Source organism: Leuciscus leuciscus (assembly GCF_965113295.1).
Source record: "Leuciscus leuciscus genome assembly, chromosome: 19".
Classification (NCBI taxonomy): domain Eukaryota; kingdom Metazoa; phylum Chordata; class Actinopteri; order Cypriniformes; family Leuciscidae; genus Leuciscus; species Leuciscus leuciscus.
In genome coordinates, this window is record NC_138743.1 from 1,031,553 (window position 1) to 1,044,052 (window position 12,500).

General features: G+C 39.5%; 2 protein-coding genes and 1 long non-coding RNA gene across 4 annotated transcripts in view; 2 read left to right on the plus strand and 1 right to left on the minus strand.

Moving 5' to 3' along the window:
* The window catches only part of LOC309482126, a 38,723-nt gene extending 29,417 nt beyond the window's left edge, over positions 1–9,306 (plus strand). The window contains exon 2 of the long non-coding RNA XR_014200204.1: positions 7,544–9,306. This is a non-coding gene — a long non-coding RNA (uncharacterized lncRNA). The remainder of the gene's footprint in view (positions 1–7,543) is intronic.
* LOC309482069 (zinc finger BED domain-containing protein 4-like) overlaps positions 1–12,500 on the plus strand; it is a gene marked incomplete at its 5' end in the record, with an annotated part of 41,546 nt that overhangs the window by 27,518 nt on the left and 1,528 nt on the right. The gene's annotated exons all lie outside the window — the stretch shown is intronic.
* LOC309482050 (E3 ubiquitin-protein ligase pellino homolog 2) overlaps positions 8,722–12,500 on the minus strand; it is a 20,837-nt gene continuing 17,058 nt past the window's right edge. For both annotated transcript variants that reach the window (XM_082147256.1, XM_082147257.1), the window contains one exon: positions 8,722–12,500. This exon is cut by the window's right edge and continues 1,484 nt beyond it. The gene's annotated coding sequence lies outside the window, so the exon portion shown is untranslated.

Here is a 12,500-nt window from a genome sequence, read left to right on the forward strand (position 1 = left end):
GACATTGGTCTGTTAGTAATATAGACATGTATGTGTGAGTGCAATGGCACATAACAATGGCAAGTAAATTGTTAGGGACTGCATAACCAAGCATAGAAAGTATCTATGAAGGCCTATATATAAATATATATAACTTATAGTTACAAAATAAAGACATACTTAACTATTCACACACACACACAGTTCCATTGCAGGCTATTGTGAGTCCACTGTTGTATAGGTAGAGATCGTTCAGAGTTGAGATTCAATCTTGGCATGTTTAATTTTTTTAATTTTGATTTTTTAAAAGTTATATTATGAAAAAAATGATTTAATTTTTGTTTCTTCAAAATGACCAGATGCAGCAAGTCAACTCAAAAGTTTTGAATTAGATCTTAAAGAAAGGTCCACTGTTGGATGGTAACGAACGACATATGTTTGGTTGCATTTAAATTGAGCAATATTTCAAACACTGACTTTCTCTGTACATCAACATCCTAGAAACAAAGGAAACAGAAAAATAAGGACATGTCTATTGATTTTTTTTAAGAGTAGAAATTATGTTTTAATTAATAGGCAGCCAATACTATCAGTCGCATTATTAATATCTTAATATAATAATAATTACATTATAATTATAACATTTAGTTGCAGATCCCCTCTTGGCATGCTTTTTTTTTTTTTTTTTTTTAATGCAAATTTGAAGTTATATTTTGAGAAATATAATATAATATATATGGTAACCCTTTATAATAACTGCATCCTATTAATAATTAGTTAAGCATTGGTAAACAGATAAATCATATCTATAATGTGTTTAATAATTGCATTTTCATACTTTATTAAATCAATTTATCATTTCTAAATGAAGTATAGCATTATTTACAAATCAGTTATTTAGGTGTTTACAGTGATTAATAAGATCACTTAGAAAGTGTGAGTAAATGTAGTAGATTCAGGCAGTTATAGAGCATTTAGTAGTGGTCAGTTCACTATTTCAGGACTAGTTATGCTTTGTAAATAATTTATAAAGGAGATTTAAAGACTCAGTTATCTTCTAAACAGAAAAAGGAAACAAACACAACACGATAGAGAACATAGAAATATTAACAGCCTTTAAATCTCCTTTATAAATGCTTTACAAGGCATAACTAGTCCTCACTTTAGATGAGCTCACAAAAACTCGTTCTCAAAAGCTTTCATTGTCAGGCCCCCAAAATGGCATTTTCGTTGAAATGAACGGCCAAAAAGTTTTCAGTTTTCAGTTGAAAATGATGTTGTGTAAACAGACCCTAAAGCGTGTATTATTTATTGCACTTTAGTTTTTCGACATAACATTTTGAGATTGACCTCCAAAATCTTTACAGTGTGTTTGTGATGGCAAGAAATGTACAAAGCAGCCAAACACGTATCGTTCTTTACCATCCAACTGGGGACGCGAAGTTCATTTTGATGAATAAAATCATTATTCACTGTATAAAGTATGCTTTACGCTATACTAAATATAGGTCACTATAGTGACCTGAAATCGTTACCTTAAAGAGCTATTTCTGTTTGATTAATCCTATAAACCCTAAAGGGACTGCATAACCAAACATAGAAAAGTATCTATGAAGAGAGAAAATAAGTGTTAAATAAAATAAACAAATATTATGAATGATAAAAGGCATAATATATAATATACTATATAATATACTATATATACATAATGAAGACAGACTTCACTGCCAGTTCACTTCACTGTTCACACACACACACACACACACACTGTTCAAGTCCTCACTTGTATAGATAGACATCGTTCATTGAGTCCTCACTTGGCCAGTGTAGAGCGACATTGGTCTGCTAGTAATATAGACATGTATGTGTGAGTGCAATGGCACATAACAATGGCAAGTAAATTGTTAGGGACTGCATAACCAAGCATAGAAAGTATCTATGAAGGCCTATATATAAATATATATAACTTATAGTTACAAAATAAAGACATACTTAACTATTCACACACACACACACAGTTCCATTGCAGGCTATTGTGAGTCCACTGTTGTATAGGTAGAGATCGTTCAGAGTTGAGATTCAATCTTGGCATGTTTAATTTTTTTAATTTTAATTTTTTTTAAAGTTATATTATGAAAAAAATTATTTAATTTTTGTTTCTTCAAAATGACCAGATGCAGCAAGTCAACTCAAAAGTTTTGAATTAGATCTTAAAGAAAGGTCCACTGTTGGATGGTAACGAACGACATATCTTTGGTTGCATTTAAATTGAGCAATATTTCAAACACTGACTTTCTCTGTACATCAACATCCTAGAAACAAAGGAAACAGAAAAATAAGAACATGTCTATTGATTTTTTGTTGTTGTTTTTTTTGTAGAAATGATGTTTTAATTAATAGGCAGCCAATACTATCTGTCGCATTATTAATGCCTTTATAATATAATAATAATTACATTATAATTATAACATTGAGTTGTAGATCCCCTCTTGGCATGTTTTTTTAATTTTATTTTTTATTAAAAAAATGCATATTTGAAGTTATATTATGAAAAATATTATATAATATATATATGGTAACCCTTTATAATAACTGCATTTAATTAATCATTAGTTAAGCATTAGTAAACAGTTAAATCATAATTCATAAAGCAGACATTAATAAGCCGTTTATAAATACAGCTTTAAATGCTGTATTATTGATTTAGAAGGATATCTATAATGTGTTTAATAATTGTATTTTCATACTTTATTAATTATCAATTTATCATTTCTAAATTAAGCATAGCATTATTTACAAAGCAGTTATTTAGGAGTTGTCAGTGATTAATAAGATCACTTAGAAAGTGTGAGTAAATGTAGTAGATTCAGGGAGTTATAAAGCATTTAGTAGTGGTCAGTTCACTATTTTGTGAGCAAAAGTGAGGACTAGTTATGCCTAGTAAAGCATTTATAAAGGATATTTAAAGACTCATTTATCTTCTAAACAGAAAAAGGAAACAAACACAACACAACACAATGATAGAGAACATAGAAATATTAACAGCCTTTAAATCTCCTACATAACTAGCATAACTAGTCCTCACTTTAGATGAGCTCACAAAAAATTGTGATCTGATCTCTACTAAATGCTTTATAACTACCTGAAAACAGTAGAAATACATGTTAATAAAGCATTTATTAACACACTAAGTAACTATTACTATATGTCTGAATAATAAGTGTATGGTGTATGAATGTACATTGAAATAGTTTAATCATTTACTCACACTTTCTAAGGGATCTTATGAACCACTGACAACTCCTAAATAACTGCTTTGTAAATGATGCTATACTTCATTTAGAAATGATAAATTGATCATTAATAAAGTATGAAAATACAATTATTAAACACATTATAGATATGCTTTTAAAACAGGAATAAAGCATTTATAACTGCATTTATATACTGCTTATTAGTGTATATTAATGCTTTATAAATGAATTAACTGTTTACTAATGCTTAACTAATGATTAATAGCGTGCAGTTATTATAAAGTGTTACTGAAAGCTCCTGAACTAAGCAGTTAAACAGCAGCTCTACAGTCTCAGAGCCTCTCTAGGACAGCAGCCATTCAGACAATAGAGAAGTGTGAACGACGTGTGTTAATGGGCCACTGCAGTTCCTGCTCCAGCCTACAGGAGCGCTGCTGAGTATGGACTTAAACACACACACACACACATGTAAGTCCCCACTTGGTCAAAAATGTACAAAATTAACCAGAGCGTGTTTTGGCTGATTTTAACATGTTTTAAAGCATGACCAACAGGGGACTTGAAAAATGTCCCCACTTGGCTCGACGGTCCCCTGTTAGTGAGTGTGTAACGACACCAAGGTCCCCACTTAGATAGATAGACGAGTACACTCACTCTCTCTCACACACAATCTCTCTCACACACTCACACACAGTCCTGTCTCTTGATTTTTTATTTTTTTATTCTACTGTCGCAAAACTTTTGTCATGTCGTGCTGCTGATATCTCCCACAGTCCCGTCCACAACATCTGACATATGCAGATATAATGTAGCAGCTTACAGTCATTAACACTGGAAAACAATGCAGTGCATTCATGAAAAGTGCAGCAGAATTTGATTCTGCCAAATACACAAGGAGGAGTTAGAGGAAATATGTCACGATCGGTTCAAAAAACAAAACTGAGGACTCAATTGCAGAAAAATAGGATTTTAAGAAAGGAAAAGGCAAAAATACAAGAACAAAACAAAACTCCCACGCGGGAGAAAACACTAGAATATATTAAACTTAAACACTGGAAACAAAACACAAGAACATTAGACAACGTAACAGCCCAGTACAACAGACACAAGGAGACTAAATAGGGAGGCAAACAAAAGAAGGTAACGATGACAACAGGTGGAATTAATTAAACCAATAACAAGATAACAAGAAGGGCGGGGCTAACAATGAACACGAGCACATGGCTCAACATAACAAACACCCAAGTGCAAAACAAGACAGGACAAACTTGTGACATAACCCCCTCCTTAAGGAGCGGCTACCAGACGCTCCACTAGGACAGGAGGGACAGACCAGGACGGGACGGGAGGGACAGACCAGGGCGGGACGGGAGGGACAGACCAGGGCGGGACGGGAGGGACAGACCAGGGCGGGACGGGAGGGACAGACCAGGGCGGGACGGGAGGGACAGACCAGGGCGGGACGGGAGGGACAGACCAGGGCGGGACGGGACGGGAGGGACAGACCAGGGCGGAACTTGAGGGGCGGAACGGGGGGGAACAGACCAGACTGCCCATCAGGCGGCCAGGGCGGAGACTTTCCCTCGGGCGGCCAGGGCGGAGACTTTCCCTCGGGCGGCCAGGGCGGAGACTTTCCCTCGGGCGGCCAGGGCGGAGACTTTCCCCCGGGCGGCCAGGGCGGAGACTTTCCCCCGGGCGGCCAGGGCGGAGACTTTCCCCCGGGCGGCCAGGGCGGAGACTTTCCCCCGGGCGGCCAGGGCGGAGACTTTCCCCCGGGCGGCCAGGGCGGAGACTTTCCCCCGGGCGGCCAGGGCGGAGACTTTCCCCCGGGCGGCCAGGGCGGAGACTTTCCCTCGGGCGGCCAGGGCGGAGATCCTCCCTCGGGCGGCCAGGGCGGAGATCCTCCCTCGGGCGGCCAGGGCGGAGATCCTCCCTCGGGCGGCCACGGCACTGGCACCACCGGAACTGGCACCACCGGAACTGGCACCACCGGAACTGGCACCACCGGAACTGGCACCACCGGAACTGGCACCACCGGAACTGGCACCACCGGAACTGGCACCACCGACTCAGGTTCAGGAACAAACACAGACATAGGCTCCGGCTCAGGAACTGGAACAGACACTGGCTCCGGCTCTGGAACAGACACTGGCTCCGGCTCTGGAACAGACACTGGCTCCGGCTCTGGAACAGACACTGGCTCCGGCTCTGGAACAGACACTGGCTCCGGCTCTGGAACAGACACTGGCTCCGGCTCTGGAACAGACACTGGCTCCGGCTCTGGAACAGACACTGGCTCCGGCTCTGGAACAGACACTGGCTCCGGCTCTGGAACAGACACCACCGGATCAGGCATAAGAACTGGCTCTGGTTCAGGAACAAACACTAAAGGTTTGAAAGGCGTCTCCAGGATCCGAGCTAAACGCTCTAAATAGCCGGTCAGTACCCCCCCGGCCATGAGAATGGGAATTTCCCGATCTGTCTCCAACTGGGCAGACGTGGCTAGAACCATCTCTGGCTGGGCAGATGTAATCTGAACAGTCTCAGACTGGACAGACGGGACATGAACAGTCTCTGGCTGGGCAGACGGGACGTGAACAGTCTCTGACTGGGCAGACGTGACGTGAACCGTCTCTGACTGAGCAGGCGTGACGTGAACAGTCTCTGACTGGGCAGGCGTGACGTGAACAGTCTCTGGCTGGGCAGACGTGACATGAACAGTCTCTGGCTGGGCAGATGCGACATGAACAGTCTCTGGCTGGGCAGGCGTGACATGAACAGTTTCTGACTGGGCAGACGCGACATGAACCATCTCTGGCTGGGCAGGCGTGATATGAACCTTCCCGGGAACCTCCAGGATATTAAACAGCGTTGAAAAATAATTCAACAATGTTTCAGCAGACGTCATGTCAGGGGACACAGACTCGGCAGGCATAACATGAACAGTCTTTGGCTGGGCAGACGTGACGTGAACCGTCTCTAGCTGGGCAGACGTGACAGTCTTTCTTCTCCTTCTGCGTCTCGGAGTCCCCAAACTCTGGACCACTGGTACTGGAATCACTGGCGCTGGAATCATGGGAACATGTGAAGAAAAACGCTCTGGGCTGAACCTTGCCGGTCCTTGGTCAGGAAATGACCAAACTGGAGAATGCTGTCGGTGCCCACCTGTCGTATCTCCTCCCCTGCGTCCTCCACGAATTCCTCTAAATATGACCAGCCGAGTCCCTCTAAAAGATTCTCTGTCCCATGTTGTGGGTAAGGGTCTGCGAGAATCCATTCTGCTGAGTCCTCAAAAAATGGCTGTTACGTTCTGTCACGATCGGTTCAAAAAACAAAACTGAGGACTCAATTGCAGAAAAATAGGATTTTAATAAAGGAAAAGGCAAAAATACAAGAACAAAACAAAACAAAACAAAACTCCCACGCGGGGGAAAACACTAGAATATATAAACAAACTTAAACACTGGAAACAAAACACAAGAACATTAGACAACGTAACAGCCCAGTACAACAGACACAAGGAGACTAAATAGGGAGGCAAACAAAAGAAGGTAACGATGACAACAGGTGGAATTTATTAAACCAATAACAAGATAACAAGAAGGGCGGGGCTAACAATGAACACGAGCACATGGCTCAACATAACAAACACCCAAGTGCAAAACAAGACAGGACAAACTTGTGACAAAATAGTGCTTTTCTAGTGCATAGTGCTTACAAAACTATGACAAGAGTTTATTTTCTACATCAGACAGCTGGAAAACATGATCTCAGAGATCACATCAGCAGATCTACACAGAGAACACGATCTCAGAGATCACATCAGCAGATCTACACAGAAAACATCACAGAAAAACCAAACCATTAATTCTGCAATGCATATGAATCAGATGTATGAGATCAGTCAATGTAATAGTGAAACTCTGACGGGCACATGACAGTTAAAACATTACAGCAAGTTCTGGTGATTCTGCATGTTTACATTTTCTACTATTGTTAATGTAACTATGAACTGCAAATAATCTATATAAGACTCATTTAAATGACACAGAAGTTTCTCTTAATTATCTTTTAATAATGTGGCCTTCTATCAGACCTAGTGGTAATTAGGTGAAAAGAGAAAGTTAATACCCTCACTGAAACTGGTTTATGTATATGCAGGTCAATATGTTTGACATTCAGTTTGCATCATATCAATGGCATGGATTGGTTTTGACGTCAATTTGATTTGCATATTAATTTGACCACTTTTTTTTACGTTGATTTTGACATCAATTTGATGTCTTTTCAACATCAATTGCCCACTGCAGTGCTGTAGTCAATAACTGTATCCCTTAAAACTCATCTTTGATCACCAAAATTACATATTTAAACGTTATTTCTTTGAAAAATGCCTTAAAATATCTTGAATGTAACTCGACACCCTTGCCTCATTTATTATGCGCGGTTCTATGAATATGCAAATGAGCCCCGCCTCCACTCACTCGCTCAGCTCAGAGATCCACTGGTTGACGATCACACGTTGATCTGATTGGTTACAAGGTAGTTTGTGACGTCAGAAACACCAGCGATTTCAAAGCGTGTGTTTGAGACTGTCTTTGGTTCACTGCAGTTTTAAGGAGGAAATACTCAGCAATGCTGTCGACTTATGAATTTACACATGGTTTGTCTTAAAAGTGTAACTTCTGAGGCCCTGAGAGAGTTATAACTGCTCATCTGTGTTCTGAGGCGATCGTCTGAATCCAACGGTCGTCGTGACGTCATCACGTCGTGATTAGAAGAGCGACAGCGCCCTCTGCTGGTCGACCCGTGCAACCTCACCTTCATTATCCAGACTTGCTGATTGTTTATTAGTGTGAACACCATGTGACAGCAGAAATATGACTGACATGTCTGTCATAACACAAGCCTATAGAGCTCTGGAGCATCACAATACAAACATCTAAATATTTTTAAGGTAGTCTTATTGAAGAGTTAGGCATGTCATTTTGGGGCCCACAGACATTACATATTTAAAACTGTAATATTCTATACTAAACCTAAACAAATCTTGACAAACTATATATCATTTGAAAGCGTACAATCTCTACTTTTTATATTTGGTGACGGATTTTCAAAATAAAGATAACAACCTCAGATTTGGAACGCTCCTTGTTCAGATTTATGGCTTTGATTTTCTTGCAGTTTTAGAGTAAAACATGTTTTGTAAAATATATATTTTATATAAATACTCTTACATTTTATTTGACATTTTCATAAAAAAAAAAATGTCCCTTTTACTTTCAGAATTTATTTCACTTCTACAATAATCTTTAAAACATGACCAGCCTTAAGTCTTCATTCCAAAGCACTGGAATCACAACCATCTAAGTTTGGAGTCAATGCGGGGAATAAAGGCAGTTAACAGGTTAAATCGCTTCAATCTAGAAATGCACTTTTATAAGTGAAACTACTATAAATGTAAAGAATTGAACATAAAAAGCCTGTATGCATTTTGAAAAGATCACTTTTATTCACGTGATGATGATCTGTGATTGTCTGTGCACCTTGGGTTTAAGCATCAGTTTGGTACGTACAAGTTTAAGCGCATTGTGGCAGTGTAAAAGGTCAAAGGTCAGGATTCGTGTCTGAGAGAGAGCTTTTATTCAGTGGGTCAAACACAAGGTGCAGTATCTTCACATCTCACTCGAAAGCAACAAAACAGACAACACTCAAAAACACTTGATCAATCACGAGTTCTTCAGGAGGAACGAGCACAAGCGATCCTGTCTGTCGTGTCTCACACTGAACACGTCATTCCCGTCGACCTCTGAGACGGAAACCCGATGCAGGCACACGATCGACAGTCCTAACCCTGCGAACCAACATTTGTAAACTTGGACTAGTGTAAACCTGAGCTGGATGTGAGAGGAAGGTCGTTCGGAAGACGTGGAAACGCAGGTGTTTTACAGCTACGAGATCAGCAGATTCTCAGGAGTCTCCGGGGAGAAACATGTCCAGATTAGAGGAAGTGTCCATCCAAACACACATCATCCTTCCCTCGGGTCATTTTGACCCGAAACTCTTTTTTTAATCGAGTGTTCGTCAGAGGGGTCCAAGACCCCAGGACTTCTGTCGCAGCTGAACCACGAATACACACACACACACACACAAAAGTTTTAAAAACTAACAAATCCTTCCCTCGCGCGTCAATTTGACCCCTTTAGGAATGAATGGAATGCAAGAAATGCTTCAGTTATATAAATTATAACTAAAAATGCTATAAAAAATTACTTTATAAATGTGTTTCTGAATGCATACTGAAGAAAAACTGACTTTAGGACCCAGCGGAACAGCTCGTTTGCTCCATATAGAGTCATGAAATATCATATATTATTTTATGTCCCACAAGAGGTCGAGAAAGACTCCCGATGTAAGATATTTAGAGTTAAAAGGGTTATGCATGAAATAGTGAGTTATTTTTGAATTTAAGTTGAAAGAATGAGAGGAATGTGCTTAAATTACTATTTATTGATCAAATCTAGTAATTTAAAAGGTAAAAAAAAAAAAAATAGAAACAATATGATAAAAAGTACATAATATAAGCTTTCTGGACAAAAAAAAAAAAAAAAAAAAAAGTGAAGTATAATTTTAGGGCTTCTGTTCAGTATAACCCGCGAGGGAAAGATGTGTTAAAGTGTGAGGGAAGGATGAAGGTTAGATCATCTTGACGAAGCTCTTTTCTGCAGCAGCATTTAGTGTTCAGGATGTTAAACGTGGTGCAACGCACCAATGCAGCATTTCATATTAACATGAATCAGTGCATAAAGCATCATATATAACTCGACATATGGTGCATATGGATTAAAAAAAAGAAAAAAGAGCTGCATCAAGAAGATGCGTTTCTTCCAAATGTGTCCTTTTATTTTTTTTGTTCTACTGAAAAACGAAGTGCATCAGGTTCAGATTGAGCAAACGACTATTGCATTAATATGCAGCGATTCTAGTGTCCTAGAAATAAACCTGATTCATGCTTAACCGTCTCATAATGTCAAGGGAACACGATTTAGGTCAATTCTATGGAAGCTTGTTTCCGCCACAGAATGAAAAATAAAGGCAATTCTGACTTTTTATCTCATAATTGCGTGATATAAAGTCAGAATTGTGAGAAATAAAGTCTGAGTTGCGAGATGTAAACTCACAATTTGGAGATAAAAAGTCGCAATTATCTGTTAAAATGTATTGTTCTGTGGCGGAAACGAGCTTCCACCGATTCGGCTTTATCGGCAGGGTTAAAAAAAACTGAATCGGTCGTAAACTGAGGTCTGTTCTATAGTTCGTGAGGTAAAGTAGAGCAGTTTCATCTCTAAACCCTGCAGTACGAAGCTTTATCGAGTGCTTAGCTTATAATGCTCAGATGCACAGTGTGTGCAGGCATGTGTGTGACGACTGTTGGGAACACTTTATAAAAATAACTTTCATCAATAACAGTTCAGGCATTAACTGTCATGCGTCTGAGTCCTCTTCGCTGAGGGGTTATGCTCCTCTGGGCACTCTCTAATAACTCATGTAAAAATGCAGTAACTCATTTAATAACATGTATAGCTTGCAAATCGCTTTGGATAAAATTTAGACATTCTCAAAGACTACTTTTGTCAAGATTTATATATATATATATATATTTTTTAGATGTTGATTTGAAGTGTCAGTTTTTGCATTCATTTTACTAGTCAAACCTGAACACAAAAGACATTTTGTTACACGTAACATCAAAATTCAACAAAAACGTAACAAAAATAAAGGAATGCTTTATCTGAGATTAATCATCTTGATTTCAGCCTCTTAACTGAGTCTTCTGGCTCCATCTCGGCCATACTGTAACAGCCACACTAGTCCATGTGTGTGTGTGTGTGTGTGTGTGTGTGTGTGTGTGTGTGTGTGTGTGTGTGTGTGAGAGAGAGAGTGTATGAGAGTGTGTGTGTGTGTGTGTGTGTGTGTGTGTGTGTGTGTGTGTGTGTGTGTGTGTGTGTGTGTGTGTGTGTGTGTGTGTGTGTGTGTGTGTGTGTGAGAGAGAGTGTATGAGAGTGTGTGTGTGTGTGTATGTGTGATTGCGTATGTAAGTGCGTATGTGAGTGTGTGTGTGTGTGTGTGTGTGTGTGTGTGTGTGTGTGTGTGTGTGTGTGTGTGTGTAAGTGCATATGTGTGTAAGTGAGTGTGTGTGTGTGTGTGTGTGTGTGTGTGTAACTGAGTGTGTGTGTAAGTGAGTGTATGTGTATAATAGTGTGTATGAGAGTGTGTGTGTGTGTGTGTGTGTGTGTACGAGTGTGTGTATGTGTGATTGCGTATGTAAGTGTGTGTGTGTAAGTGAGTGAGTGTGTGTGTGTATGAGTGTGTGTATGTGTGATTGCATATGTAAGTGCGTATGTGTGTGTGTGTGTGTGTGTGTGTGTGTGTGTGTGTGTGTGTGTGTGTGTGTGTGTGTGTGTGATAGTGTGTGTTTTGTACTCTTGCCCCCGGTTCCACAAACGAGGCTTAATCTACTCTCAGACTAAAATGCAAGTTTGAGCCGTTTTAAAAACACAACTTGCACTGACAAATCTTAAAATATACAAAATAGTGTTCATAATAATACTGACAACCACTAATATAATTAGATTATAATCATCTGTTTGTTCATGACACATTGATGAAAGTTATCATAAAGCGATGCCGCCTTTCTGAAGCGAAACAATCAGTGAAGTTCAACGTGAAAGAAAGAAATCATTCGTTAGAAATCATCGTTAGAATCATCGTTAGAATCATCGTTAGAATCATCGTTAGAATCATCGTTAGAATCATCGTTAGCACCAGGAGATCGTAGACGGTAACGAAGCGCCGGAGTCCTACATTCATCATACGGGACGGGTGTCGTCGGCACAGTGAGGCGTTCCTTCTTCAACACACTCTCCTGGACTCAAATCATACACAGAAGATAATATATTCATATTTATATATATATATATATATATAATCTATATACTGCTATATGTGAAACACTTGTATATAAAACAAGTTACTAAACAAGCTTAGTAACACAGTCATGTAGAAAAATATGACATCTTGACATTTTCAAACGACTACAGCGTATACTGCAGCTACGACTGTCATTTAATGCTAAAACATCCTAGAAATAAAGGAAAATTAAAAGAAATAAAGGAAAAGAAGAAAACGTGAGGGCTAGACGAGGAAAGCCCTTCGAGGTTCAGGGAAACACGGATCGAACCGCTTGCATCTCTACGGTGGATCTAC